Consider the following 7,749-nt stretch of genomic DNA (forward strand, 5'->3'; position numbering starts at 1 on the left):
ATAATTGTCTATAGATTCAATGCAATCCCTATCAGGATGTCAATGACTTTATTTTTTTACAGAAATAGAAAAAAAAAACAACAAAAATCACTCCTAAAATTTTTATGGAACCACAAAAGACCTCAAATAGCCAAAGCAGTCCAGAGAAAGATGAATGAAGCTGAAGGCATTCATACTTTCTGATTTCAAGCTATAGTAATTAAATCAGTATTTATTGTACTGGCATAAAAACAGACAAATAGAGCAATGAGACAAAATGGAGAGCCCGGAAATAAACCCATGCATATATGGTCAATTAATATTTGACAAGGGAACCAAGAAAACTCAATAGAAAAAAAGACAATCTCTTCAAAAAATGGTGCTGGGGAGGCATGGCGGCGGCTTTGGGGGTGCGGGGGGCAACGCAGCGCTTGCTGGGGGCGCTGACGGGCCCGACTGCAGGTCTCGCAGCCATGTCAGCAGATGCCCACTTGTTGACAGCTGAGGAAACAAGTTATGCTTGACCTTAAAGCAGCAGGATGGTTGGAATTAAGTGAGAGAGAAGCCATCTACAAAGAGTTCTCCTTCAAAAATTTTAATCAGTCATTTGGCTTTATGTCTCGAGTTGCCCTACAAGCAGAGAAGATGAATCATCACCCAGAATGGTTCAATGTGTACAACAAGGTCCAGATAACTCTCACCTCGCATGATACTGGTGGACTGACCAAAAGAGATGTGAAACTGGCCAAGTTTATTGAAAAAGTAGCTGTTTCTGTGTGATTTTTTCCAAAATGCATGTAAAATCTTATATGCATCTTACATGCAATGTATTTTGAAGGCGATTTGCATGAACAAATTAGGTTGTAAATTTAGTTCATCTTTGTACTACATTTTGTAAAATCAGTGCTTCAAAACAAAATGATTTAAATTTGAAAAAAAATGGTGCTGGGGAAGTTGCATATTCACATGTCAAAGAATGAAACTTGATCCCTATTTTACACACTCACAAAATTTACCTTGAAATGGATTGAAGACTTAAATATAAGATCTGAAGCCATGAAACTTCTGGCAGAAAACACAGGATACCAGCTTCTTGACATAGGTCTTGGTAATTTTTTGTAAAGCACAAGCAACAGAATCAAAAGTAAACAAACTAAAAAGCTTCTATACAGCAAAAGAAACTATCAACAAAATGAAAAGGCAACGTATGGGATGGGAAAATATTCGTAAACCATGTATCTCATAAGGGGTTAATATAGAAAACATTGAAAGAACTCACACAACTCAATAGCAAAAAAATAAAATACTCCCAATTTACAAAATGGACAAAGGAACTGAATAGATATTTTTCCGAAGAAGACGTATGAATGGCCAACAGGTACTTGAAAAAAAATGCTCAGCATCACTAGTCATTAAGGAAAAGCAAATGTAAATCACAGTGTGATATTATCAGGCCTGTTAGAATGGCCATCACCAAAAACAAAAGATAAGGCATGGATATGGAGAAAAGGAAACCCTTGTACACCATTGGTAGGAGTATAAATTAGTACAGCCACTGTGGAAAATACAGAGGTACCTGAAGAAATTAAAAATAGAACTACTGTATGATCCAGCAAGTCCACTTCTGGGAGTATATCCAAAGGGAACAAAAACACTAACTCACAAAGGTATCTACAACCCCATATTCATAGCAATGGCCAAGACATGGAAACAACCTGTGTCCATTGATGGATGACTGGATAAAGAAAACGTGGTATACATACTGGGGTTGGGAAAAAAATGTATACACACTTTAAGAGATGTTAACACTTTGGTCAACGTTGCTCAAGCAGTAGTTTGCTGTAATCAGAAGTGTCTGGATGCTGATGGTAACCACTTTGAGCACCTCTTGTAATTGCAGAAGTCAAACATGACTTGTATTTCATCTTTTGTTATCAGTATATATTTCGTAATACATTTTTTTCCTTTCTTAAAATGTGTATACATTTCTTTGGCATACTCTGTATATGAGGTCTGACAATTAAGTTCACAAAGTTATTGCAACAATGTTGCTAACCTTTTTTTGATATCAGAGGGATTATTCATTATGAATTTGTGTGACCTGGACAAACAGTTAACCAAGTTTACTATTTGGAAGTGCTGAAAGGGCTGTGTGAAAAAGACAACCTGAACTTTTCACCAACAATTCATGGCTCTTGCATCACGACAATGCACCAGCTCACATGCCACTGTCTATGGGGTAGTTTTTAGCCAGTAAACAAATAAATGTATTGGAACAGCCTCCCTACTCACCTGATATGACCCCCAGTGACTTCTTTCTTTACCCGAAGATAAAGGAAATATTGAAAAAAAGACATTTTGATGACATTCAAGACATCAAGGGTAATACAACAACAGCTCTGAAGGCCATTCCAGAAAAACAGTTCCAAAATTGCTTTGAAGCATGAACTAGGCGCTGGCATCAGTGCATAGCTTCCCAAGGGGAGTACTTTGAAGGTGACTATAGTGATATTTAGCATTGAGGTATGTAGCACTTTTTCTAGGATAAGTTCATGAACTTAATTGGCCAACCTCATATAATGGAATATTATTCAGCCATAAAAATGAGGAAATCCTACCATTTGTGACAACATGGATGGACTTTGAAGACACTGTACTAAGTGAAATAAGTCAGAGGTAGACAAATACTGTATGATCTCAGTTACATGTGGAATCTTAAGAAAGAAGTAAACACCTCCCCAAAATCATAGAAAAAGATCAGATTAGACGTGTGAGTTTGAAGGAGGGGGAACTGGAGGAAGGTGGTTGAAAGGCACAAACTTCCAGTTATAAGACAAATAAGTACTAGGGATGTAATGTGCAAGAGGATGACTAGAGTTAATACTTTCAATACTTTCCTATGTAACATAGGATTTACTCTCTTAACAACTTTTCTAAGAGTTCTCATCATAAGGAGAATTTTTTTTCTTTTTATTGTATCTATATGAGATATTAACCTATTGTGGTAATCATTTCACAATATATGAAAATTAAACCATCATGCTGTACACCTTATACTTATACAGTGGTACATCAATCATTTCTCAAAACTGAAAAAAGAAAAAACAGATATCACTAAATTGCAACAATAATGAGGTACCACTTGAATGCATCAGAATGGCAAAATTTGGAAAGTAGATAATATCAAGTATCCATGAAGCTGTAGAGAGATGGAATCACATATAAACTTCTTGTGGAAGTTAAAATAGAAGTTCTGGAAAACAATGCAGCGATATTTAATGAAATAAGGATACTTAAGCCCTATCAGCATTGCCACTCCTTTGTAAATACCTCAGAGAATTTCTCACGCAGGTTGGTAAGGATAACACGTGGTGTGTTCATTATGGTATGTTTCATTTCTGATGATGGAAAGTTGGAAGCCACCTAAATGCCCACAACAAGGGAATAATAGATGAATATATTTTGATATGTATGTGCTGTGGACACTATGTAAGAATACATGTAGGAATACATGTAGGGATACATGTAGGAATATATGTAGGAATATAGTTCATGAAACTGAACTTGTATAGCAATGTGGATAGCTCTTAAAAACATTAAGTGGAAAAATAATGAGATATAAAACTCAACGCTTTGTGCAAATTTTTAAAGATACCTAGAAAACACTACACACTTTGAGTGCAAATTGCAGGTCATATAATAAGTACATAAGAGAGGCAGACTATGAGGGGACTAGAAGCAGGAAAGAAGAATGACAATTTGCAACAAAAGAAAAACCATTTTCAATGAATGAATCAAATTACTATTATGTATACATGTATTTTTTTTCTTTCGAAATGTAGTAATTTGGGATGTTGATATACTTTTGATGTACTTTTTTAGTACTTTTATGTATATCAAATTAATCATCATGGCCATTAGTGGAACTCCGATGAGCAAGGTCCTTACTCAGTTAGTTGGTTTATCACTAGCAGCTCTGCACTCCCTGCCAACAAGATGGTTTCAACCAGTACTCTGTTTATAGTTGTTTTTATTCTCAGTCATATATTATTTAATTTATATCTGTAACATTAGTTAAAGAGAAGATGCATAAAAGATGCATTAGTTAAAGAGAAGATGCATAAAAATTACTAATTAAAATACATACTAATGAGGAGCATTAGTCATCATCACACCCAGTCCTAATGTCTGTGAAGAATACAGCAAGCGTACAAACAGAGGCCCACATACCAAATGTTTACATATTTAAAAGTCACAAATCACCTAACCATCTGAAATAAAATGTTCTATCCTCCTACCTTCACAAGTACACCTTCTTACTAACCTGGAAAGTATGCCTGTCGAATCCTTTTACTTTTCAGAGTTTGGTTCCGGAACCCTGTGACATGAGACAGCCAGCTCTCTTCTCTCTCTGGTCTCTCCATCCTCAATTCCATCTTGTACTCACACCTGTGGACCCTAGCCAGCATGTAAGTTCCAGCCATTCTCCCGAATCCAAACTGCTACCCCCAGCCACCTCCTGGGTACAGGAGTTCCACAGTGGTAGTACAGTTCACACTGCGGGGGAGCGGAGGGTGACCTAGGGAAAGGGCCTTGCAGGCCCTGGAGCAGGTAGGTACAGGCTGTTTGGGCAGGAAAATCAGTGTCATATAGAAGGGAGGGAACGGGCTCTGAGTATACGTATCGTCTTGTCCCTGCAGATCCCTTACTCTATTAGGAGGAAGGCCAGAGCTGGTCCCAAAGACTGTGGTGGGGCCTCCCTTGTCTAGGCCAAAACATTTTTACAAATGTGGTTAGAACTAAAAGTTTGTGTCCCCTGAGGTTTCGTGTGTTGAAGCCTTGACCGCTAGCCCCCACCCCCAGTGTGATGATATTTGGAGATGGGGCCCCTGGGTGGTATTTAGGTTTAGATGAAGTCATGGGGGTAGGGCCCTCACGATGGGATTAGCGTCCTTACAAGAAGATGAAGAGATACCAGAGCTCCTTCTCTCTCCACCATGAGAGGACACAGTAGAAGGCAGCCCTCTGCTAGCCAGGAAGTGGGCCCTTTGCTGGGAACCAAATTGGCTGGCACCTTGATCTTGGACTTCCAACTTCTAGCACTGTAAGAAATAAGTTCCTGTGCTATTTTGTTATAGAAGACTCGGTGACTAAGACACATGCCTGAAGATGCTCCCTGTCAGATCTGTAGGTCAGATGAGTATGCTCATAATGTAGGCCAGCAAAATGTCTCTGCTAATAAAGAAAATGCTGAAAAGAGAAAGCACTGTGACGATATAATTGATTTCACTTTTCCTTTACTAGGGATAGAAGCTACCAACATCTGGACTGTCTTCCTTAGAGGTAAATGATAATATCTTCAAGCTTATTCTGTGATTTAAAAATAATACATGAAAATTATCAAAATTAGCGGATTGAGTTTTAAATGAATTATTCAAAACTTCCAAACATTAAATGAAGGCTTTTTTTTGTCCATTGTTTGTCATAATCCTAATAAATTTACATTTTATGAGGTTTCAATTTGTATATCAAAGATGATCTCTAATACTTACAAATGTATAGCCAAATCATGATTTTCTTAGATTTTTAGTAAATTAAATAATGTGCATTATAAATATTTCGCATTATAATATAATTAAACATTGTAAAAATTACACTTAAGGTAAACACTAAATATGACCATTAATAATACATTCATGTAAAATATTTTAGAATATTAAAAATTATGTAAAACTGTGAAAGAATGGTTAAAATAATCCTTAATAGTTCACAAGTATTTAATCTTGTGAAAGGGATAGTCAGATCAAAGACAAAACATCGTAAAATGGTATGGTAGAAAGAGTATGAATTTTGGAGAGTACTTACAACCTATGAAATAACAATAATTTCATTACAGGACTTTTGAAAGAATGAAATGAATTCTATCCTCAAGATTCTGTTTGGACAAGCTGACACCCTTCTCCCCCACCACCCAGCTCTCACAGGTGCTGCCACGGCTCTCAATGTAGCTTACCTACTCTTATCTATTAATACTTTTAGTACCTCTTATTCGTACCTCTCTAATATATTTATATATCATTCATGCTGAGGAAGGCTTTTTTGAAAGAGGTGTCCATAAGTTGGAACTAGAACAGCATTCAACATAATTGCAGTGGTTTTAAGCAGAGCCTAGCAAATTTCATCTCTGTCATTTTCTTTCCTTCTGGGGACAGATGCAGAGAAAGGATGTTCAAAGGATTTGTTCTTGCTACTTGACATCCTTAAAAGACCACATGTAAATTGTCACTTAAGGTGCTTTTTGATTAAGACAATGGTCTCTAGATACAGTATGTTAATTAGAAAGGACTGTAGTACCCTGTAGAAGTTCTCTGCCCATTAGCCCCCCTCCTTGTTTCTGTCATTAAATGCTACTGGCCACTCTTACCCACTGTCAGGATCTCTTCAGTTACTTAGGGGCAAATTTAGTAGACTTGGGAAAGCATTTGCCTGACACAAATTACTTTAGAATAAACACACTAGAGAGAAAACTGATTTTACATCTTCCTAATTACACAACCAACCGGCATCAGTTCAATCTAATGCACATTTGTTCAGCACAGACCCTGTGCCAAGCACTGGGGGGGCACAGCAGCAGACAAGAGGGACCTGGTCTCTGTCCTCGTGGAGCTCCCAGACTAGGGGGAAAGTGCACAAGTGAAGGAGACGGAATGACAGAGACGTTACGTGTATTATCCATTTAACCCTGCACATAATCAAGTAAGAAAGGTGTTTTCGTGGCCTACGTGTGTTTCAGATGTCCAAACTGAAGATCCAAAATGCAAATGTAACAGAAGTTCATCTTCTTTGTTCCCACCCCTACCCCAGTCACCCAGCTCAAGGGGCACAGATGTACCTCTATCTTTTCTGTATGTCTCCACCTCCCAATTTGACCACAGGACTGAAGGAAAGGGACAAGTACTCGGCTCTCCCCAGGGGCTCTGTGTAACACCTACCAGGAAATTAAGATGTAAAAGACTACCTTTCTTGTGAGTATTTTTAAAATCTGTAATAAATATTTAATTTTTCATTGCACTGTAAAATAAAAAGCATTATATGTTCACCCCTGTCAATCTGCCTACAAATGCATTTCCTCCTCCCAAAGAACCACCAGAATTTTAATAAAGAGCCTGTTCTATTCTTTAAGTGGGTGGGGTGGGAAGTTTACCTTGCAGCTCTGCAAACAGCATATTTCCCTGCACGTACTCATTTGAACTCTATACAGGTCTTCCTGAAACCTGCAAGGACTTTTTATCCCCATTTACCCTTGGTTAGATTTTTGTATTTTGCTTCCTCATAAGTTCTTCATTTCCAACCCTGTCTGTCGTCTTTCCCTGCAGCCTGACATTCTTTGTTCTGTTATGCACTTGTGACAACCAGGGACGCTACATTTTCCTGGCTGGCAGCCATCGAATTTACAACACTTTTTAGAAAAGGTTCTTGCAATTTTTCCTCTTGTCATTTTCTTCACATCTGTGGCTGATGCGGGAAGAACAAAGCTCAGGCAATTTGCTCCTGCTATCTGGCTTATGGCAATGCCTTCCAAATTTCCGTTTACCCTAACCACCTCTCAAAACGTTGCTGAGTTGTTTGCAGAACTTGGGCTGCACCACTGCACTAATTTCAGGGCAGATTTCCCATACTGTCAAGGCTTTTTAACCCAGCCAATTTACCTTCATTTTGAATGTTTTCCAAGCAGGAAATCCCATGAATTTTATAGTTTACTGACCATAA

The 7,749-nt window shown here is 37.9% G+C and overlaps 1 pseudogene across 1 annotated transcript; it reads left to right on the forward strand.

Moving 5' to 3' along the window:
* Window positions 1-371: 371 nt before the first annotated feature.
* On the forward strand, window positions 372-759 carry LOC308499800 (pterin-4-alpha-carbinolamine dehydratase 2-like; annotated as a pseudogene). Its single transcript has one exon. The product of its transcript is annotated as a pterin-4-alpha-carbinolamine dehydratase 2-like (transcript).
* The last annotated feature ends 6,990 nt before the right edge of the window (window positions 760-7,749 follow it).

The sequence above is a fragment of the Rhinolophus hipposideros genome (genome assembly GCF_964194185.1).
Source record: "Rhinolophus hipposideros genome assembly, chromosome: 7".
Taxonomy (NCBI): Eukaryota; Metazoa; Chordata; class Mammalia; order Chiroptera; family Rhinolophidae; genus Rhinolophus; species Rhinolophus hipposideros.